General features: G+C 42.4%; 1 pseudogene across 1 annotated transcript; it reads left to right on the forward strand.

Moving 5' to 3' along the window:
• Positions 1-637: 637 nt before the first annotated feature.
• On the forward strand, positions 638-22,622 carry LOC145894904 (allene oxide synthase-lipoxygenase protein-like; annotated as a pseudogene). Its single transcript, XR_014401584.1, has 14 exons — positions 638-738; positions 913-1,099; positions 1,185-1,313; positions 1,632-1,882; positions 19,556-19,646; positions 19,729-19,885; positions 20,007-20,261; positions 20,605-20,797; positions 21,088-21,171; positions 21,238-21,356; positions 21,433-21,552; positions 21,732-21,866; positions 22,019-22,117; positions 22,443-22,622. The product of XR_014401584.1 is annotated as an allene oxide synthase-lipoxygenase protein-like (transcript).
• The last annotated feature ends 1,539 nt before the right edge of the window (positions 22,623-24,161 follow it).

Raw genomic sequence — 24,161 nt, forward strand, 5'->3', positions numbered from 1 at the left:
TTGGCTATTTTTTTGACCAAAGTCATTGGTGTACAGAAAAAAACAACGGTCGTCTTAGCATGGTCATATGCAACTGTTAAAGCAGAGTCTGAATGAATTCCCATGCGTATGTGTCGCAACTTCACATCAGCAAACACGTTTACTTCAGGAAACTCCAATGTACTTTGGTTCATTGTAAACAAGTTTCACAATTTTTTTTTAAGGGTTGCTTGAAATAAACCAGTAATAACATTTCATCATGCAATGACGAAACAGACTAGCTCCGTTACTTTGTGAAACGTTGAGTAAACGTGGAGTTACTGCCGTATGTCAACAGAAAATAGAAGCGTCTGTTTGGGCAAGAACTGATTCACTGCATGGCATAAGATTACATCCGGTAAAAGTCTAATGAAAGCATCCTTTAGTTTAAGAGAAAACAAAGACCAGTGAAGACCTTTAGTATGTATTGTTTTAATCAAATAAACGTAACAACTAATCTTATTCCGCGTTGCCACTAGAATTAGCGCATAGCACGTTATGTTTGTGAGCATATTTAGAAAGTTGTACTGCGTTTCGAGGTTTACCATGATGAGTAGTTTAAACACAACTTCCAATAATATTTAAATTTTAATATTTTTACTTGATGATTGATTTGCAAGAAACTTGCTGATGTGAAATATGAACATTTGTACAAAAATAAACGAAGGCAATAAACGACGTCCTTCGTTAGATTCCGTGACATACAACGTTTGTATACAGGTAACGTTCTCTAAATAAAGTGTAAGGAAGAGAAACCCTTGCATTTCGTAATCGTTTACAATTATTTCATGCCTGTCAGCCGATGTCCATCTTTGGTTAAGCTTTCTGAAATACACGCTCCAATTTGCATCTAATATAGAATTATTTATTTGCATAACTACCGCTTTCGTTTAGACCAGCGACGCGTCTGCAGAAGCAGGTACCCAGTCCACCGTCGCGATTGAACTGATCGGCGAGGACGGTTCGTCAACCGATTGGCACAACCTTGACAATTGTTGTACACAAAACTTCGAGCGCGGTCAGGAAGACAACTTCAAAATCACCTCTTCCGACATCGGCCTTCCCATAATAGTTCGACTCAGTAAGGAAGGGTTGGAAAAAATAACTGTGATTTGTTTTGATACCCGCAAAAAGTTATACATATACAAATACCATTTGTGTGACAGAGCTCGACCACAGGAGGGGTTTAGACCAATGGTTGTGCGACCGAATCGTTGTTGAGACTAAAAGTAGTCGCGTCGAGTTTCCCGTTTACGATTGGATCGAGGATTTAGTGGAAGTAACGAGGGGCGAAGGTTAGTTGTGATAAGCAATTATTTTTCCTATTCAAGTCGTGTGTCAGTATTGGTTTGGTTTTTGCCCAACCAGTATTTTGCACCAATTTCGTATAAACTACAGGTTTAATGTTTGTCTCGAAACCATACTGAACTATTTTTTTTGTTATGAAGTAGGGTTTGAGTTTCAAAAGTAAATTCTATTTCGCTTTTTTCACACATACTGTGAGGTTTCGTATACTGAAAAGGTATAAAACATTTGCGCAAAAGTGTTCCATACTGTAGTGTCACAAAGACAAAGTCACCTATACTGCTTACCGTCTTAACGGTTTTCAACAGCTCAACTACCCCAGAAGGTAACAAACGCCTACGTTAAGTCCCTTCGGCGAAACGAAGTTAACCAAAATAAGGCGACCTTTGCGTGGTCACTGCGACCCACAAAGAATAACCTCGCTTGGGGGATGAATAGAGTGCTTGAGGCGACTACATATGACGATCTTCCAAAGTTATTCAAGAGGGAAGAGATACGGGAGAGCGGGTTGAAGAAAATACGCGTGAATGCACTTATTCATACGCACACAGAATTTCTTGTGAGTAACCCTTGCAGTAACCTTTAGTCCACTTTATTTGTTTTTTTTTTCAATAATAATGTATTAAAATCCAAACACAGCGATCTTCAAACAGCTCAGATCGATTTATTTAGAGAAAAATATATTTCGCCTAAAACGGCATCATCAGTTTCTCCATTTACCAAAACTGCCAAAAAGGAAAAACAGAAAGAAAAAAGTCAAGAATCTAACGCAAAAAGGTTACGCAAGCTAAAAATAAATAAAAATTAATAAAAACTATAAAAATATTCAGGTTTCAAGCATTAACTAAAAAATAATAAAAGTATGAATTAACTGCATGTGGTCAGACCTGTCTGTACTACTTTGCTTTCAAAAAACCACTGGCGCTGACACCGAGTGAGCACACAAACATACAGAAGCAACTGAATGTAAAAACAGAACAAAAGTGGAAGGGACGTCACGAACTGCAGACAGGTAGGCCTGTGGGCGAACAGGTGTGACCGATAAGACTCGGTGAATGATAAGACGATAAAAACAGGTTAACAACACAGGAAAAGTCATCAACCCGTTACAGCGAAAACAAGCGCAAACAAAAACATAGTCCTACGGGCGGGGAATAGCAAAACAAACTATTTGCATGATGGTGTTACCATGGTTTGCACATTTATTTGTGCCCGTATTCTGTGCAACCATAAGTCCTCATATAGATCCAAACTCCCTGCAGGTGGTTTTTGCACGAACGTCACGTCATAGCAACTTGGCAATATGGGTCTTTGCTGGAATGTCTCGCTATGCTTCTTCAGGTAGTGGTTACCCAGCGCCGTAGCATCGCTATCTAGCGAGCACTCGAAGTGGTACCAAGTAGACCTGTGAGCATTCCAGCGAGTGGAGAACTTGTTTTTCGTCTGCCCAACATACTGGGCTCCGCAGGTTTTGCACGAGGCCACATATATCCCATAGTCGCGACATGTTAGTCGCTGACGCAACATTATTCTGCCTTTGGGGGTACACAGGAAGGTAGTTGTGGGCACCATGGGCTCGTGGTTACCATGGTGCCCGCACAGCGCACAGTGGCCGCAAGGGGCCGATTGGCCAGTGTCCCGAGGCTCGGTGTGATGGGCAAGCTGCTTGTAGTGGCATAGTTTGTTAAACATCGTTGGTCCTCTCCGATAAACGATGGAAGCATTTGCCTGGAGGCTCAATTCCTTGGGCGAAAGACGCAGTATATGAGGGAATGCTGTTGCCCAGATAAGTTTGTGCAGGCTTGGAAGCGAGTCTACCGACTTGTTGTGGAAGAATCTAGACTTCCAAGCGCTGGCTGTTGCTAACACATCGCATGTCATCCTCACCGGGAAATTGGATTTCACAGCTTTATCTTTGAGCCACAATAGGGCCTTTTTGTAGTCGCTTTCATTCTCGTTTAAGCGCCGCATCCGTATGGCTTCGGAAAACACAATTGATTTAAACACATGGATTGGGTGGTGGGAACGCCCATTAAGAAAACAACGGTCAAGTGCTGTGGGCTTAGTGTGATTGGTGGTTTTGAAGCCCGCCAGTGACATGGGGTCGATAATGTGGCACACATCAAGAAATTCAACTCCAGTGCATGGCTTTGCCGTTGTGGCTTGGCGGAAAGTTAGTTCCAAGCCTGCGTTACGAAAGCATTCCACCAACTTCTGTTGTATGACATTGGTTGTTTTAACCCCAAGCGACACCCATATAATGTCATCAATGAACCTCTTAAATATGTACGCCTTGTTTATTGCTGTGGCAGCTTTGCAAACAATGAAGTGAACAGCAATGTTAGCCACCGATACTGAGTTATTGTCACCTGTGACAATGCCTTCTTTTTGGCAATAAAAAGAATCTGCATTCCTCAATATGGCGTTGTCAATGCAAAACATTGTCAATTCGATGATGGTGTTTCTTGCCTGCGCGGTGAATGTTGAGTGACCATTCAAAGCCGCCTTCAAAGCCTGGCGTATAATGGATCTGGGAAGGTTGGGATATAATGATTTTACATCCCCTGCCACAATGCATAGTTCCTGGCGCCGCATTTTCTTGGAGAGGTGTTGCGCATTTTCCATTTTCCACTTGTGGAGTTCTTCTAAATAATCTTTACTGTCCCGGCAATATTCATTTACGTTTGCCTTGCAATAGAGTACACTGATCGGCTGCAAAATGCTTTCCAGGAAAATCGTAGTTCGGGACGTCGTGGTGTTTCCAGATGCTTGCACCAGTCTCACTGGCATCTCTCCAATACTGCAATGCAGCAGCTCTTCAGGTGCGAGCTTGTGGGTTTTGAACAACGGATACGCATATCCGGGTTCGTTGCACGCAAAGAATTTTGCTGTAGGACCAGAGATATGTCGATAGGTGCAACCATGGAGTTTGATGCCAGCCGTGTTATATAGGATGGTATCGCTTACGACTCCAAACTTGTGCAGCTTAATGAGCTTATCATCACAGGTGTCTTTAATCTTTTGCATCTCCGAACCTACTGTGGAACGCGTCAAGGGTAATTGGTGATACGCGGAGAATTGTTTTAACATTGTGGTGTTGTAGTCTTGTAAGTTCAGAATGATGATTTTCCCATCCATGTCCGCCCTGCATATTACTATTTGTTTCTCCCTGGTCAATTTCGTTAATCTGTGCAAACTCTCTCTGAGATTTGAAGTCAGATTATTCCGATTAACGAATAGGCGTCTGGCGGATGTCTCCATATTCCTGACTTTGGCAAAAACCATTTCTGTGTAGGCTAGAACTTCTGCGCTTAGTTCACTTTTGTTAGGCCTGTTAAGCTTCGGTATTTTAAGCTTTTCAGGGATCGGCTCTTTGATCTCGTCTTCTTCACCATAGAGACTCTGCCATTCTACACGGCGAACATGTCTAATGGCGTTAACCCATTCTGAATGTTGTGTTGTTTCATTCCACTGCGGCGTTGGCACAAAATTCAGGCCATACATTAAGAGAATTTTATCGTCTGAATTGAGAACGTAGTCTGATTTATTTAATATCATGTGTTCCGCTCGATCCAAAAGTTGTTCGTCCAAACGTTTTTGTGTTCGCAAATTGTACCGCATTTTGCTTTTCCTGTTCCTCGATGTCGAAGGCTTCAAAGTACTTCTGGGTGCGGTGCTATACCTCGTTACTTGTTTTGCCGCAAGCCAATTGTATCGTTCAATGAATTTGGACGTAACCATTCGTTTGTATTTAAGTAGATAACATCGAGAGGCTTCAGGTAATGCCAACCAATTGTGAAGTAGATTGTTACACCGTTTATTATGCAGACATAACTGTTTGTTAATCTTGCGTGATTGTTGGATCAAAAGTAGGTCCAAATCAATGCCTTTGCGGTAGTTAGAGGGAAGCAGCAGATGGCATCGCAAGCTTCGCCTTAAAAACTTAACCTTGGCTTCCATGTACACATCTTTTTGGTAGTTTTCAATTGCCGGGTCCATGGTGATCCAGGCCGTATCTTTCCAATGTGATTAGTAAATCAAATCTGGATCCAAAAAAACCAAAGGCCCCTGGCAGGCTGTCGATCGCACACCGTATCAATAATAATGTATTAAAATCCAAACACAGCGATCTTCAAACAGCTCAGATCGATTTATTTAGAGAAAAATATATTTCGCCTAAAACGGCATCATCAGTTTCTCCATTTACCAAAACTGCCAAAAAGGAAAAACAGAAAGAAAAAAGTCAAGAATCTAACGCAAAAAGGTTACGCAAGCTAAAAATAAATAAAAATTAATAAAAACTATAAAAATATTCAGGTTTCAAGCATTAACTAAAAAATAATAAAAGTATGAATTAACTGCATGTGGTCAGACCTGTCTGTACTACTTTGCTTTCAAAAAACCACTGGCGCTGACACCGAGTGAGCACACAAACATACAGAAGCAACTGAATGTAAAAACAGAACAAAAGTGGAAGGGGAATGGACGTCACGAACTGCAGACAGGTAGGCCTGTGGGCGAACAGGTGTGACCGATAAGACTCGGTGAATGATAAGACGATAAAAACAGGTTAACAACACAGGAAAAGTCATCAACCCGTTACAGCGAAAACAAGCGCAAACAAAAACATAGTCCTACGGGCGGGGAATAGCAAAACAAACTATTTGCATGATGGTGTTACCATGGTTTGCACATTTATTTGTGCCCGTATTCTGTGCAACCATAAGTCCTCATATAGATCCAAACTCCCTGCAGGTGGTTTTTGCACGAACGTCACGTCATAGCAACTTGGCAATATGGGTCTTTGCTGGAATGTCTCGCTATGCTTCTTCAGGTAGTGGTTACCCAGCGCCGTAGCATCGCTATCTAGCGAGCACTCGAAGTGGTACCAAGTAGACCTGTGAGCATTCCAGCGAGTGGAGAACTTGTTTTTCGTCTGCCCAACATACTGGGCTCCGCAGGTTTTGCACGAGGCCACATATATCCCATAGTCGCGACATGTTAGTCGCTGACGCAACATTATTCTGCCTTTGGGGGTACACAGGAAGGTAGTTGTGGGCACCATGGGCTCGTGGTTACCATGGTGCCCGCACAGCGCACAGTGGCCGCAAGGGGCCGATTGGCCAGTGTCCCGAGGCTCGGTGTGATGGGCAAGCTGCTTGTAGTGGCATAGTTTGTTAAACATCGTTGGTCCTCTCCGATAAACGATGGAAGCATTTGCCTGGAGGCTCAATTCCTTGGGCGAAAGACGCAGTATATGAGGCAATGCTGTTGCCCAGATAAGTTTGTGCAGGCTTGGAAGCGAGTCTACCGACTTGTTGTGGAAGAATCTAGACTTCCAAGCGCTGGCTGTTGCTAACACATCGCATGTCATCCTCACCGGGAAATTGGATTTCACAGCTTTATCTTTGAGCCACAATAGGGCCTTTTTGTAGTCGCTTTCATTCTCGTTTAAGCGCCGCATCCGTATGGCTTCGGAAAACACAATTGATTTAAACACATGGATTGGGTGGTGGGAACGCCCATTAAGAAAACAACGGTCAAGTGCTGTGGGCTTAGTGTGATTGGTGGTTTTGAAGCCCGCCAGTGACATGGGGTCGATAATGTGGCACACATCAAGAAATTCAACTCCAGTGCATGGCTTTGCCGTTGTGGCTTGGCGGAAAGTTAGTTCCAAGCCTGCGTTACGAAAGCATTCCACCAACTTCTGTTGTATGACATTGGTTGTTTTAACCCCAAGCGACACCCATATAATGTCATCAATGAACCTCTTAAATATGTACGCCTTGTTTATTGCTGTGGCAGCTTTGCAAACAATGAAGTGAACAGCAATGTTAGCCACCGATACTGAGTTATTGTCACCTGTGACAATGCCTTCTTTTTGGCAATAAAAAGAATCTGCATTCCTCAATATGGCGTTGTCAATGCAAAACATTGTCAATTCGATGATGGTGTTTCTTGCCTGCGCGGTGAATGTTGAGTGACCATTCAAAGCCGCCTTCAAAGCCTGGCGTATAATGGATCTGGGAAGGTTGGGATATAATGATTTTACATCCCCTGCCACAATGCATAGTTCCTGGCGCCGCATTTTCTTGGAGAGGTGTTGCGCATTTTCCATTTTCCACTTGTGGAGTTCTTCTAAATAATCTTTACTGTCCCGGCAATATTCATTTACGTTTGCCTTGCAATAGAGTACACTGATCGGCTGCAAAATGCTTTCCAGGAAAATCGTAGTTCGGGACGTCGTGGTGTTTCCAGATGCTTGCACCAGTCTCACTGGCATCTCTCCAATACTGCAATGCAGCAGCTCTTCAGGTGCGAGCTTGTGGGTTTTGAACAACGGATACGCATATCCGGGTTCGTTGCACGCAAAGAATTTTGCTGTAGGACCAGAGATATGTCGATAGGTGCAACCATGGAGTTTGATGCCAGCCGTGTTATATAGGATGGTATCGCTTACGACTCCAAACTTGTGCAGCTTAATGAGCTTATCATCACAGGTGTCTTTAATCTTTTGCATCTCCGAACCTACTGTGGAACGCGTCAAGGGTAATTGGTGATACGCGGAGAATTGTTTTAACATTGTGGTGTTGTAGTCTTGTAAGTTCAGAATGATGATTTTCCCATCCTTGTCCGCCCTGCATATTACTATTTGTTTCTCCCTGGTCAATTTCGTTAATCTGTGCAAACTCTCTCTGAGATTTGAAGTCAGATTATTCCGATTAACGAATAGGCGTCTGGCGGATGTCTCCATATTCCTGACTTTGGCAAAAACCATTTCTGTGTAGGCTAGAACTTCTGCGCTTAGTTCACTTTTGTTAGGCCTGTTAAGCTTCGGTATTTTAAGCTTTTCAGGGATCGGCTCTTTGATCTCGTCTTCTTCACCATAGAGACTCTGCCATTCTACACGGCGAACATGTCTAATGGCGTTAACCCATTCTGAATGTTGTGTTGTTTCATTCCACTGCGGCGTTGGCACAAAATTCAGGCCATACATTAAGAGAATTTTATCGTCTGAATTGAGAACGTAGTCTGATTTATTTAATATCATGTGTTCCGCTCGATCCAAAAGTTGTTCGTCCAAACGTTTTTGTGTTCGCAAATTGTACCGCATTTTGCTTTTCCTGTTCCTCGATGTCGAAGGCTTCAAAGTACTTCTGGGTGCGGTGCTATACCTCGTTACTTGTTTTGCCGCAAGCCAATTGTATCGTTCAATGAATTTGGACGTAACCATTCGTTTGTATTTAAGTAGATAACATCGAGAGGCTTCAGGTAATGCCAACCAATTGTGAAGTAGATTGTTACACCGTTTATTATGCAGACATAACTGTTTGTTAATCTTGCGTGATTGTTGGATCAAAAGTAGGTCCAAATCAATGCCTTTGCGGTAGTTAGAGGGAAGCAGCAGATGGCATCGCAAGCTTCGCCTTAAAAACTTAACCTTGGCTTCCATGTACACATCTTTTTGGTAGTTTTCAATTGCCGGGTCCATGGTGATCCAGGCCGTATCTTTCCAATGTGATTAGTAAATCAAATCTGGATCCAAAAAAACCAAAGGCCCCTGGCAGGCTGTCGATCGCACACCGTATCAATAATAATGTATTAAAATCCAAACACAGCGATCTTCAAACAGCTCAGATCGATTTATTTAGAGAAAAATATATTTCGCCTAAAACGGCATCATCAGTTTCTCCATTTACCAAAACTGCCAAAAAGGAAAAACAGAAAGAAAAAAGTCAAGAATCTAACGCAAAAAGGTTACGCAAGCTAAAAATAAATAAAAATTAATAAAAACTATAAAAATATTCAGGTTTCAAGCATTAACTAAAAAATAATAAAAGTATGAATTAACTGCATGTGGTCAGACCTGTCTGTACTACTTTGCTTTCAAAAAACCACTGGCGCTGACACCGAGTGAGCACACAAACATACAGAAGCAACTGAATGTAAAAACAGAACAAAAGTGGAAGGGGAATGGACGTCACGAACTGCAGACAGGTAGGCCTGTGGGCGAACAGGTGTGACCGATAAAACTCGGTGAATGATAAGACGATAAAAACAGGTTAACAACACAGGAAAAGTCATCAACCCGTTACAGCGAAAACAAGCGCAAACAAAAACATAGTCCTACGGGCGGGGAATAGCAAAACAAACTATTTGCATGATGGTGTTACCATGGTTTGCACATTTATTTGTGCCCGTATTCTGTGCAACCATAAGTCCTCATATAGATCCAAACTCCCTGCAGGTGGTTTTTGCACGAACGTCACGTCATAGCAACTTGGCAATATGGGTCTTTGCTGGAATGTCTCGCTATGCTTCTTCAGGTAGTGGTTACCCAGCGCCGTAGCATCGCTATCTAGCGAGCACTCGAAGTGGTACCAAGTAGACCTGTGAGCATTCCAGCGAGTGGAGAACTTGTTTTTCGTCTGCCCAACATACTGGGCTCCGCAGGTTTTGCACGAGGCCACATATATCCCATAGTCGCGACATGTTAGTCGCTGACGCAACATTATTCTGCCTTTGGGGGTACACAGGAAGGTAGTTGTGGGCACCATGGGCTCGTGGTTACCATGGTGCCCGCACAGCGCACAGTGGCCGCAAGGGGCCGATTGGCCAGTGTCCCGAGGCTCGGTGTGATGGGCAAGCTGCTTGTAGTGGCATAGTTTGTTAAACATCGTTGGTCCTCTCCGATAAACGATGGAAGCATTTGCCTGGAGGCTCAATTCCTTGGGCGAAAGACGCAGTATATGAGGGAATGCTGTTGCCCAGATAAGTTTGTGCAGGCTTGGAAGCGAGTCTACCGACTTGTTGTGGAAGAATCTAGACTTCCAAGCGCTGGCTGTTGCTAACACATCGCATGTCATCCTCACCGGGAAATTGGATTTCACAGCTTTATCTTTGAGCCACAATAGGGCCTTTTTGTAGTCGCTTTCATTCTCGTTTAAGCGCCGCATCCGTATGGCTTCGGAAAACACAATTGATTTAAACACATGGATTGGGTGGTGGGAACGCCCATTAAGAAAACAACGGTCAAGTGCTGTGGGCTTTGTGTGATTGGTGGTTTTGAAGCCCGCCAGTGACATGGGGTCGATAATGTGGCACACATCAAGAAATTCAACTCCAGTGCATGGCTTTGCCGTTGTGGCTTGGCGGAAAGTTAGTTCCAAGCCTGCGTTACGAAAGCATTCCACCAACTTCTGTTGTATGACATTGGTTGTTTTAACCCCAAGCGACACCCATATAATGAACAACCAATGTCATACAACAGAAGTTGGTGGAATGCTTTCGTAACGCAGGCTTGGAACTAACTTTCCGCCAAGCCACAACGGCAAAGCCATGCACTGGAGTTGAATTTCTTGATGTGTGCCACATTATCGACCCCATGTCACTGGCGGGCTTCAAAACCACCAATCACACTAAGCCCACAGCACTTGACCGTTGTTTTCTTAATGGGCGTTCCCACCACCCAATCCATGTGTTTAAATCAATTGTGTTTTCCGAAGCCATACGGATGCGGCGCTTAAACGAGAATGAAAGCGACTACAAAAAGGCCCTATTGTGGCTCAAAGATAAAGCTGTGAAATCCAATTTCCCGGTGAGGATGACATGCGATGTGTTAGCAACAGCCAGCGCTTGGAAGTCTAGATTCTTCCACAACAAGTCGGTAGACTCGCTTCCAAGCCTGCACAAACTTATCTGGGCAACAGCATTCCCTCATATACTGCGTCTTTCGCCCAAGGAATTGAGCCTCCAGGCAAATGCTTCCATCGTTTATCGGAGAGGACCAACGATGTTTAACAAACTATGCCACTACAAGCAGCTTGCCCATCACACCGAGCCTCGGGACACTGGCCAATCGGCCCCTTGCGGCCACTGTGCGCTGTGCGGGCACCATGGTAACCACGAGCCCATGGTGCCCACAACTACCTTCCTGTGTACCCCCAAAGGCAGAATAATGTTGCGTCAGCGACTAACATGTCGCGACTATGGGATATATGTGGCCTCGTGCAAAACCTGCGGAGCCCAGTATGTTGGGCAGACGAAAAACAAGTTCTCCACTCGCTGGAATGCTCACAGGTCTACTTGGTACCACTTCGAGTGCTCGCTAGATAGCGATGCTACGGCGCTGGGTAACCACTACCTGAAGAAGCATAGCGAGACATTCCAGCAAAGACCCATATTGCCAAGTTGCTATGACGTGACGTTCGTGCAAAAACCACCTGCAGGGAGTTTGGATCTATATGAGGACTTATGGTTGCACAGAATACGGGCACAAATAAATGTGCAAACCATGGTAACACCATCATGCAAATAGTTTGTTTTGCTATTCCCCGCCCGTAGGACTATGTTTTTGTTTGCGCTTGTTTTCGCTGTAACGGGTTGATGACTTTTCCTGTGTTGTTAACCTGTTTTTATCGTCTTATCATTCACCGAGTCTTATCGGTCACACCTGTTCGCCCACAGGCCTACCTGTCTGCAGTTCGTGACGTCCATTCCCCTTCCACTTTTGTTCTGTTTTTACATTCAGTTGCTTCTGTATGTTTGTGTGCTCACTCGGTGTCAGCGCCAGTGGTTTTTTGAAAGCAAAGTAGTACAGACAGGTCTGACCACATGCAGTTAATTCATACTTTTATTATTTTTTAGTTAATGCTTGAAACCTGAATATTTTTATAGTTTTTATTAATTTTTATTTATTTTTAGCTTGCGTAACCTTTTTGCGTTAGATTCTTGACTTTTTTCTTTCTGTTTTTCCTTTTTGGCAGTTTTGGTAAATGGAGAAACTGATGATGCCGTTTTAGGCGAAATATATTTTTCTCTAAATAAATCGATCTGAGCTGTTTGAAGATCGCTGTGTTTGGATTTTAATACATTATTATTGATACGGTGTGCGATCGACAGCCTGCCAGGGGCCTTTGGTTTTTTTGGATCCAGATTTGATTTACTAATCACATTGGAAAGATACGGCCTGGATCACCATGGACCCGGCAATTGAAAACTACCAAAAAGATGTGTACATGGAAGCCAAGGTTAAGTTTTTAAGGCGAAGCTTGCGATGCCATCTGCTGCTTCCCTCTAACTACCGCAAAGGCATTGATTTGGACCTACTTTTGATCCAACAATCACGCAAGATTAACAAACAGTTATGTCTGCATAATAAACGGTGTAACAATCTACTTCACAATTGGTTGGCATTACCTGAAGCCTCTCGATGTTATCTACTTAAATACAAACGAATGGTTACGTCCAAATTCATTGAACGATACAATTGGCTTGCGGCAAAACAAGTAACGAGGTATAGCACCGCACCCAGAAGTACTTTGAAGCCTTCGACATCGAGGAACAGGAAAAGCAAAATGCGGTACAATTTGCGAACACAAAAACGTTTGGACGAACAACTTTTGGATCGAGCGGAACACATGATATTAAATAAATCAGACTACGTTCTCAATTCAGACGATAAAATTCTCTTAATGTATGGCCTGAATTTTGTGCCAACGCCGCAGTGGAATGAAACAACACAACATTCAGAATGGGTTAACGCCATTAGACATGTTCGCCGTGTAGAATGGCAGAGTCTCTATGGTGAAGAAGACGAGATCAAAGAGCCGATCCCTGAAAAGCTTAAAATACCGAAGCTTAACAGGCCTAACAAAAGTGAACTAAGCGCAGAAGTTCTAGCCTACACAGAAATGGTTTTTGCCAAAGTCAGGAATATGGAGACATCCGCCAGACGCCTATTCGTTAATCGGAATAATCTGACTTCAAATCTCAGAGAGAGTTTGCACAGATTAACGAAATTGACCAGGGAGAAACAAATAGTAATATGCAGGGCGGACAAGGATGGGAAAATCATCATTCTGAACTTACAAGACTACAACACCACAATGTTAAAACAATTCTCCGCGTATCACCAATTACCCTTGACGCGTTCCACAGTAGGTTCGGAGATGCAAAAGATTAAAGACACCTGTGATGATAAGCTCATTAAGCTGCACAAGTTTGGAGTCGTAAGCGATACCATCCTATATAACACGGCTGGCATCAAACTCCATGGTTGCACCTATCGACATATCTCTGGTCCTACAGCAAAATTCTTTGCGTGCAACGAACCCGGATATGCGTATCCGTTGTTCAAAACCCACAAGCTCGCACCTGAAGAGCTGCTGCATTGCAGTATTGGAGAGATGCCAGTGAGACTGGTGCAAGCATCTGGAAACACCACGACGTCCCGAACTACGATTTTCCTGGAAAGCATTTTGCAGCCGATCAGTGTACTCTATTGCAAGGCAAACGTAAATGAATATTGCCGGGACAGTAAAGATTATTTAGAAGAACTCCACAAGTGGAAAATGGAAAATGCGCAACACCTCTCCAAGAAAATGCGGCGCCAGGAACTATGCATTGTGGCAGGGGATGTAAAATCATTATATCCCAACCTTCCCAGATCCATTGTACGCCAGGCTTTGAAGGCGGCTTTGAATGGTCACTCAACATTCACCGCGCAGGCAAGAAACACCATCATCGAATTGACAATGTTTTGCATTGACAACGCCATATTGAGGAATGCAGATTCTTTTTATTGCCAAAAAGAAGGCATTGTCACAGGTGACAATAACTCAGTATCGGTGGCTAACATTGCTGTTCACTTCATTGTTTGCAAAGCTGCCACAGCAATAAACAAGGCGTACATATTTAAGAGGTTCATTGATGACATTATATGGGTGTCGCTTGGGGTTAAAACAACCAATGTCATACAACAGAAGTTGGTGGAATGCTTTCGTAACGCAGGCTTGGAACTAACTTTCCGCCAAGCCACAACGGCAAAGCCATGCACTGGAGTTGAATTTCTTGATGTGTGCCACATTATCGACCCCATGTCACTGGCGGGCTTCAAAACCACCAATCACACTAAGCCCACAGCACTTGACCGTTGTTTTCTTAATGGGCGTTCCCACCACCCAATCCATGTGTTTAAATCAATTGTGTTTTCCGAAGCCATACGGATGCGGCGCTTAAACGAGAATGAAAGCGACTACAAAAAGGCCCTATTGTGGCTCAAAGATAAAGCTGTGAAATCCAATTTCCCGGTGAGGATGACATGCGATGTGTTAGCAACAGCCAGCGCTTGGAAGTCTAGATTCTTCCACAACAAGTCGGTAGACTCGCTTCCAAGCCTGCACAAACTTATCTGGGCAACAGCATTCCCTCATATACTGCGTCTTTCGCCCAAGGAATTGAGCCTCCAGGCAAATGCTTCCATCGTTTATCGGAGAGGACCAACGATGTTTAACAAACTATGCCACTACAAGCAGCTTGCCCATCACACCGAGCCTCGGGACACTGGCCAATCGGCCCCTTGCGGCCACTGTGCGCTGTGTGGGCACCATGGTAACCACGAGCCCATGGTGCCCACAACTACCTTCCTGTGTACCCCCAAAGGCAGAATAATGTTGCGTCAGCGACTAACATGTCGCGACTATGGGATATATGTGGCCTCGTGCAAAACCTGCGGAGCCCAGTATGTTGGGCAGACGAAAAACAAGTTCTCCACTCGCTGGAATGCTCACAGGTCTACTTGGTACCACTTCGAGTGCTCGCTAGATAGCGATGCTACGGCGCTGGGTAACCACTACCTGAAGAAGCATAGCGAGACATTCCAGCAAAGACCCATATTGCCAAGTTGCTATGACGTGACGTTCGTGCAAAAACCACCTGCAGGGAGTTTGGATCTATATGAGGACTTATGGTTGCACAGAATACGGGCACAAATAAATGTGCAAACCATGGTAACACCATCATGCAAATAGTTTGTTTTGCTATTCCCCGCCCGTAGGACTATGTTTTTGTTTGCGCTTGTTTTCGCTGTAACGGGTTGATGACTTTTCCTGTGTTGTTAACCTGTTTTTATCGTCTTATCATTCACCGAGTCTTATCGGTCACACCTGTTCGCCCACAGGCCTACCTGTCTGCAGTTCGTGACGTCCATTCCCCTTCCACTTTTGTTCTGTTTTTACATTCAGTTGCTTCTGTATGTTTGTGTGCTCACTCGGTGTCAGCGCCAGTGGTTTTTTGAAAGCAAAGTAGTACAGACAGGTCTGACCACATGCAGTTAATTCATACTTTTATTATTTTTTAGTTAATGCTTGAAACCTGAATATTTTTATAGTTTTTATTAATTTTTATTTATTTTTAGCTTGCGTAACCTTTTTGCGTTAGATTCTTGACTTTTTTCTTTCTGTTTTTCCTTTTTGGCAGTTTTGGTAAATGGAGAAACTGATGATGCCGTTTTAGGCGAAATATATTTTTCTCTAAATAAATCGATCTGAGCTGTTTGAAGATCGCTGTGTTTGGATTTTAATACATTATTATTGATACGGTGTGCGATCGACAGCCTGCCAGGGGCCTTTGGTTTTTTTGGATCCAGATTTGATTTACTAATCACATTGGAAAGATACGGCCTGGATCACCATGGACCCGGCAATTGAAAACTACCAAAAAGATGTGTACATGGAAGCCAAGGTTAAGTTTTTAAGGCGAAGCTTGCGATGCCATCTGCTGCTTCCCTCTAACTACCGCAAAGGCATTGATTTGGACCTACTTTTGATCCAACAATCACGCAAGATTAACAAACAGTTATGTCTGCATAATAAACGGTGTAACAATCTACTTCACAATTGGTTGGCATTACCTGAAGCCTCTCGATGTTATCTACTTAAATACAAACGAATGGTTACGTCCAAATTCATTGAACGATACAATTGGCTTGCGGCAAAACAAGTAACGAGGTATAGCACCGCACCCAGAAGTACTTTGAAGCCTTCGACATCGAGGAACAGGAAAAGCAAAATGCGGTACAATTTGCGAACACAAAAACGTTTGGACGAACAACTTTTGGATCGAGCGGAACACATGATATTAAATAAATCAGACTACGTTCTCAATTCAGACGATAAAATTCTCTTAATGTATGGCCTGAATTTTGTGCCAACGCCGCAGTGGAATGAAACAACACAACATTCAGAATGGGTTAACGCCATTAGACATGTTCGCCGTGTAGAATGGCAGAGTCTCTATGGTGAAGAAGACGAGATCAAAGAGCCGATCCCTGAAAAGCTTAAAATACCGAAGCTTAACAGGCCTAACAAAAGTGAACTAAGCGCAGAAGTTCTAGCCTACACAGAAATGGTTTTTGCCAAAGTCAGGAATATGGAGACATCCGCCAGACGCCTATTCGTTAATCGGAATAATCTGACTTCAAATCTCAGAGAGAGTTTGCACAGATTAACGAAATTGACCAGGGAGAAACAAATAGTAATATGCAGGGCGGACAAGGATGGGAAAATCATCATTCTGAACTTACAAGACTACAACACCACAATGTTAAAACAATTCTCCGCGTATCACCAATTACCCTTGACGCGTTCCACAGTAGGTTCGGAGATGCAAAAGATTAAAGACACCTGTGATGATAAGCTCATTAAGCTGCACAAGTTTGAAGTCGTAAGCGATACCATCCTATATAACACGGCTGGCATCAAACTCCATGGTTGCACCTATCGACATATCTCTGGTCCTACAGCAAAATTCTTTGCGTGCAACGAACCCGGATATGCGTATCCGTTGTTCAAAACCCACAAGCTCGCACCTGAAGAGCTGCTGCATTGCAGTATTGGAGAGATGCCAGTGAGACTGGTGCAAGCATCTGGAAACACCACGACGTCCCGAACTACGATTTTCCTGGAAAGCATTTTGCAGCCGATCAGTGTACTCTATTGCAAGGCAAACGTAAATGAATATTGCCGGGACAGTAAAGATTATTTAGAAGAACTCCACAAGTGGAAAATGGAAAATGCGCAACACCTCTCCAAGAAAATGCGGCGCCAGGAACTATGCATTGTGGCAGGGGATGTAAAATCATTATATCCCAACCTTCCCAGATCCATTATACGCCAGGCTTTGAAGGCGGCTTTGAATGGTCACTCAACATTCACCGCGCAGGCAAGAAACACCATCATCGAATTGACAATGTTTTGCATTGACAACGCCATATTGAGGAATGCAGATTCTTTTTATTGCCAAAAAGAAGGCATTGTCACAGGTGACAATAACTCAGTATCGGTGGCTAACATTGCTGTTCACTTCATTGTTTGCAAAGCTGCCACAGCAATAAACAAGGCGTACATATTTAAGAGGTTCATTGATGACATTATATGGGTGTCGCTTGGGGTTAAAACAACCAATGTCATACAACAGAAGTTGGTGGAATGCTTTCGTAACGCAGGCTTGGAACTAACTTTCCGCCAAGCCACAACGGCAAAGCCATGCACTGGAGTTGAATTTCTTGATGTGTGCCACATTATCGACCCCATGTCACTGGCGGGCTTCAAAACCACCAATCACACTAAGCCCACAGCACTTGACCGTTGTTTTCTTAATGGGCGTTCCCACCACCCAATCCATGTGTTTAAATCAATTGTGTTTTCCGAAGCCATACGGATGCGGCGCTTAAACGAGAATGAAAGCGACTACAAAAAGGCCCTATTGTGGCTCAAAGATAAAGCTGTGAAATCCAATTTCCCGGTGAGGATGACATGCGATGTGTTAGCAACAGCCAGCGCTTGGAAGTCTAGATTCTTCCACAACAAGTCGGTAGACTCGCTTCCAAGCCTGCACAAACTTATCTGGGCAACAGCATTCCCTCATATACTGCGTCTTTCGCCCAAGGAATTGAGCCTCCAGGCAAATGCTTCCATCGTTTATCGGAGAGGACCAACGATGTTTAACAAACTATGCCACTACAAGCAGCTTGCCCATCACACCGAGCCTCGGGACACTGGCCAATCGGCCCCTTGCGGCCACTGTGCGCTGTGCGGGCACCATGGTAACCACGAGCCCATGGTGCCCACAACTACCTTCCTGTGTACCCCCAAAGGCAGAATAATGTTGCGTCAGCGACTAACATGTCGCGACTATGGGATATATGTGGCCTCGTGCAAAACCTGCGGAGCCCAGTATGTTGGGCAGACGAAAAACAAGTTCTCCACTCGCTGGAATGCTCACAGGTCTACTTGGTACCACTTCGAGTGCTCGCTAGATAGCGATGCTACGGCGCTGGGTAACCACTACCTGAAGAAGCATAGCGAGACATTCCAGCAAAGACCCATATTGCCAAGTTGCTATGACGTGACGTTCGTGCAAAAACCACCTGCAGGGAGTTTGGATCTATATGAGGACTTATGGTTGCACAGAATACGGGCACAAATAAATGTGCAAACCATGGTAACACCATCATGCAAATAGTTTGTTTTGCTATTCCCCGCCCGTAGGACTATGTTTTTGTTTGCGCTTGTTTTCGCTGTAACGGGTTGATGACTTTTCCTGTGTTGTTAACCTGTTTTTATCGTCTTATCATTCACCGAGTCTTATCGGTCACACCTGTTCGCCCACAGGCCTACCTGTCTGCAGTTCGTGACGTCCATTCCCCTTCCACTTTTGTTCTGTTTTTACATTCAGTTGCTTCTGTATGTTTGTGTGCTCACTCGGTGTCAGCGCCAGTGGTTTTTTGAAAGCAAAGTAGTACAGACAGGTCTGACCACATGCAGTTAATTCATACTTTTATTATTTTTTAGTTAATGCTTGAAACCTGAATATTTTTATAGTTTTTATTAATTTTTATTTATTTTTAGCTTGCGTAACCTTTTTGCGTTAGATTCTTGACTTTTTTCTTTCTGTTTTTCCTTTTTGGCAGTTTTGGCAAATGGAGAAACTGATGATGCCGTTTTAGGCGAAATATATTTTTCTCTAAATAAATCGATCTGAGCTGTTTGAAGATCGCTGTGTTTGGATTTTAATACATTATTATTGATACGGTGTGCGATCGACAGCCTGCCAGGGGCCTTTGGTTTTTTTGGATCCAGATTTGATTTACTAATCACATTTTTTTTTTCAATTGACAATTTTCTTCCAGAGCAAAAGTTTCATAAAAAAAAGAATACACAACATTAAACATGGTTCCAAACCATTGTCTTCCAGACATTAACTTAAATGTTTTGACAAAGTGAAGTTCCGAAACAGATTGTGGCAATTTATAAACTTTTTAACTAAAATGGAGTTAAATGCGCAAAAGAGCAATAGTAATCAATGAGAGCTGCACTGATGAGACTTTACCCAGATCGAAACAGTGTGTACACCTGTTGCAGTTCTCATTACAATGGAATTGTTTTTGTAGCTGTTGGCCTAGAATTGAACAAGCTGGAAGATTATCACAGACTTTACAAATGTCACTTCGTTAAACAGTCTGATCACGACGCATTAGAAGGGTATGCATTTCTCACTCTATTTTTGGTCTTTAGGTAAAACAATAGCCAAGATACGAGAGATTCAAAATCTCATTCTTTCCAGGTGGGATACGGATGAATTTATGGGGCGCAACACTTTGAACGGGATCAGTCCTTCTTCCTTTTATCGATGCAGGGAGTTACCCTCCGGTTTCAGTGTCACTAATGACGATTTGTGCGGATTGCTTAGAAACGGAAGGACTTTAGAAGACGAAATGAAGGTGTGACTCGAAGTCGTTAAACATGACCTTGGTAGATTGCATTAGTCACAAATAACCTCAAATAGCAAAACATAAAATCTGAAAGTTTCTAATGCTTGGATTTAAAATTAATTCCAATCAGGCCGGTCGCGTTTATGTTGCCGACTATCGGAAGTACCTCGAGGGAATTTCCCGCAATCACGATTTCGATGGGCGTCCCATATACTGTGCTGATGCCCAGTGTCTGTTCTACGTACGTGCCGACAAGCTCTTCGTTCCAATTGCTATTCAGTTGGTGCCAAATGACCGCAGCCATCTTTTTACCGCATCTGACAGCAAATACGACTGGCTTTCTGCGAAGATGTATTTCAAATGCGCCGAAACCTTGTATCATCAGGTACAATGTTGCATAGTGCTGTTACTATACCGTGATTTAAAATCATGCAAAGTTAATGCAAAAAATATGTTGTTTGTTTTCTTGGCGCGACAGTAAGGAGACAGTAAATGCATGTTTTCAAAAATGTTTTCCTAGCTGTGTTTAGTATCATTTCATTGCATCAAAAATTAATTTATATTTGGTTAGACCTTCCATTCATGTTGAAATTTAGGATTCATTATGAATATCCCTGTTACGGTAACAAAATATTCTGAATATGTATACAACGACATAATTTTTTGTCTAGACACAAGTAAAACATGTTTATGCGACGAGACTCGAATAACGTGCTCCATGTTTGCAGTGGATAGTGCACTTTTTGAAAACACACGGCGTCATGGAGACTGTGGGCATCGCTCTGTTTCGTTGCCTGCCAAAAGCCCACCCCATCTACAAATTGCTGAGAAACCTTGTTACCAACACAGCCGTAATCAATCTGGAAGGTCGGCAGAATCTAATTCCACCGTCAGGCAGGGCACAAAAAGCTTCTGGAATATGTAAGTACAAGGTTAATGTAGGCCACTTTCAAAGTTAAATGCTGCAATGAATTAAAAAGGCATTGTTGACAAATGGTATAAGATATAAGGTTGACTATTGGAGAATAGTTCTGGCTCTATAAACAATTCTGCATGGTTTTTAAAAACTTTCCTTTATTTTTAAACACATGTATTTAGCCTAAGTATAGTGTATTTAATTTGGGTCAAGTTTTTGAAAAGCAATCAGCTAAAAACCAATCAAATTTATGAAAAAAGGTTGAGAAAATAACTTAATTGTGTGCATCAAACAGCGGCGTCGGAAATGCTGCGAAAGATTTACAAAGAGTTTTTTAACTTCGAGGATTTGGTTATTCCCAAGTTGTTGAAGAAATTGGGTAAGACTTAAAACAGCGTAACAACTACGAAAACTTGATTTATTCTTCAACTGGGACAAAACTTAGGTTTGGATGATTCAGAACTTCTTCCAAACTATCATTACCGCGATGACACATTGGAACTGTGGGAAATCACGAGAAAGTTCGTCAATGGTGTTCTGAGTAATTATTACAAGTGCGACAAGGTAGGCAAAAGAAACGTTAGATATTACGTTATACGGCTATGTCAAAGACGTGGTCTAAACAAACCAATGCTTTAAGGATGTGGAAGAAGACTATGAACTGCAGGACTGGTGGAGGGATGTTGTTGATGAGGGTATTGCTTGGCAAGATGGTAACAGGAGAGGATTTCCAGAGCGAATTGGGACGTATGACGAGTTGGTAATGGAAAAGAGTCTTTGTTTCAAATGATATTCCGTACACTAACAAGCTGCATCAATTTAACAAATAAATGTGTGAAATGTTAGCGTCACAACCAAGTATAACTTACATCTTTTGTGAGTTAACATTTATTGAAAAGACGTTTTAAAGATTTTCAAATTAAAATTGTGTTTCCAAAGCTTGATGTCTGTCTTACCCTAATGTATACAAGCACGGCACAACACGCTGCAGTCAACTTCGGCCAGTTCGACACTTACAAATTCATTCCCAGCGCAACAGGAGGTATGATGCTGCCACCGCCCAAAAAAGGCGAGGTAACATGAATTTATACGTGCACACAAACAACACCTACGTTACTATTTTCAAAGTATACAATGGAAAATTTTAACGACCTTTACATTGTAACGATAAATATAACTGTTGCAGACTAGAAGGGTAATAATATGTTCAATTTCCTTTCGATTAGGGTTCGTTGCAGAGGATTATGCTGGCCCTTCCAGGAGTAAGAGTAAGCGGGGTACTGATTGCCTTTGCTTACGTCCTTTCCACATATCCCGATAATGAGGTGAGTTACCTTTCACAAAAATTAAACATTTTATTAGTTCGTTATAAAAGGCGTCAATGTAAGACAAACTTCTTCAGTCGACAAATTTGTTTAGAACACAAACAATTACATGGCAAAAAAGTACAGGAAATGTTGCAATCATGTCAAGCAATGGTGCCGATAATATGTCTTGAGTGAGCTACATTCAGAGACCTAATAAGTCGAAAGAATGGCGCTGTATGGCTTATTTAAAATGTGCTGCTTCTTTACTAATTCAGCGCGCCTGGTGTTTAAATTTTTTGCGTTTATTCTGATAAACTTGCTGAAATATAGCGAATTTGTGCAGGTATACCTCGGTGAATTTCCCCAGCGTCAGTTTATTGATAATGAAACTCTTCGGCATCAGAGTGAATTCAAAGCCGACCTTGAAAAGTTCTCGGAAAAGATCAAGGAGCGTAATTCCAAACTAGATCACCCTTACACTTACCTCCTGCCAGAAAGAATTCCCTTTGGCATCAACATATGACATACCTCCAACTTTATTGCACGCATTTTTGAAAGTTATGATTCTTGTTTATCAGTTGCATTTTGTGTGTGGAAATAGTAGACCTATATGCAGAATTCCATTTTGCTTGGGCGTAATTTTTAATATACCCTAATAAGTATTTCGTTGATTTGTCTGTTTAAAAACTTCACTTTTCAGTTGCATTTTGTGTGTGGAAATAGTAGACCTATATGCAGAATTCCATTTTGCTTGGGCGTAATTTTTAATATACCCTAATATGTATTTCGTTGATTTGTCTGATTAAAAACTTCACTTTTCAAAAAGCGGTAAACATCGTGTGGCATTTCATGTACAGGCTAGTACATCAATTTATTACAGACTATACAATAAATTTGTGAATATATAACATATTTGACCATTACTCAAGCAATTATTCATGTAAACGCACATCCATTTTGCGAATAATATTTCCGCTCCATCGTAACTGGTGATAGGGCTCAGCGTTTGTATTGATATTTTGCACGATAATTTGCACAACCGGCAATTGGACGTTGAGAACCGAGCACATTATATACCTGAAGAAGTGTGTGGGTTTTGTTGTCTGGCTTGTGAAGGTTGCTAATGTCAGTGGGTTGATACTCACGTCGTATTGCGTTTTAGTGGTTAAAGTGTAAACTTCTGGTTTAAGTGGTGATCTAGGACATAGGGTATTTACAATAAATATAGTACGTGTTAAACACCGACGTGACCAAATGGCTGTATTAACACGTAGCCAACATTTAAGTCAGTAAAGAGATGCTTTTTAATGCTGCTTCAGCCTTGGCGCGAAATACAGTTTTTTTCGTGCAGATCCTTTAAACTAAACACTTTAGCTAAACACAAGTGTTCAAGAAAATCCCCCCACAAATGCACAAACAGAAAATCGACCGAAGCGCCACGGCTGTATTATGAACCTAAACAGCATGGTTTTATGAACAATTATAAAACGACACTCGTTGTTGCAATGTTAGCGAGCGTTGAGCGCCATGTAAGCACACTATTGGAAAGGTGATTGTTAACAATTAATCCAGCCAGCGCAGTGTAGCCTCATGCTTGTTTTGACTATAGTGACTGATTAAATGCTTGTGTATCTTTGTCATTGTCGTGTTAAAATGCAGTATTTCTACAAACTTGATTTTATTTTAGTGTGTTTGTTTCGTGTTTGTCTGGTTCTTGCTAAATTACATTCCTGGGACTACAAAGTTACTTACAAACCAAAGTCGTGTGCTTTTGGGTAGAAACGTGTTGCTATGAATGGGAAAGTCAAAGCTAATGCTCACCATTGTTAAGCAAACGATTCGAACACTACTGTGCTCATCATCAGTGCTGTGAACCAACTGAGTTGCTTAGCAACTATATAAAAGTGTTGAGAGAGAAGGTAGGCTACATCACAGTACAATTTTCACATGGCAGACAAATGATGATAAAACTTCAATTGCAATATGACACAAGAGGTCTTGTTTAACGCTGTAATCTTCCTACAATATGCTATATTTTGTACATATTGCAAGTTTTAAGACA

This window comes from Ascidia mentula, chromosome 3 (assembly GCF_947561715.1).
Source record: "Ascidia mentula chromosome 3, kaAscMent1.1, whole genome shotgun sequence".
In the NCBI taxonomy this organism is placed as follows: Eukaryota; Metazoa; Chordata; class Ascidiacea; order Phlebobranchia; family Ascidiidae; genus Ascidia; species Ascidia mentula.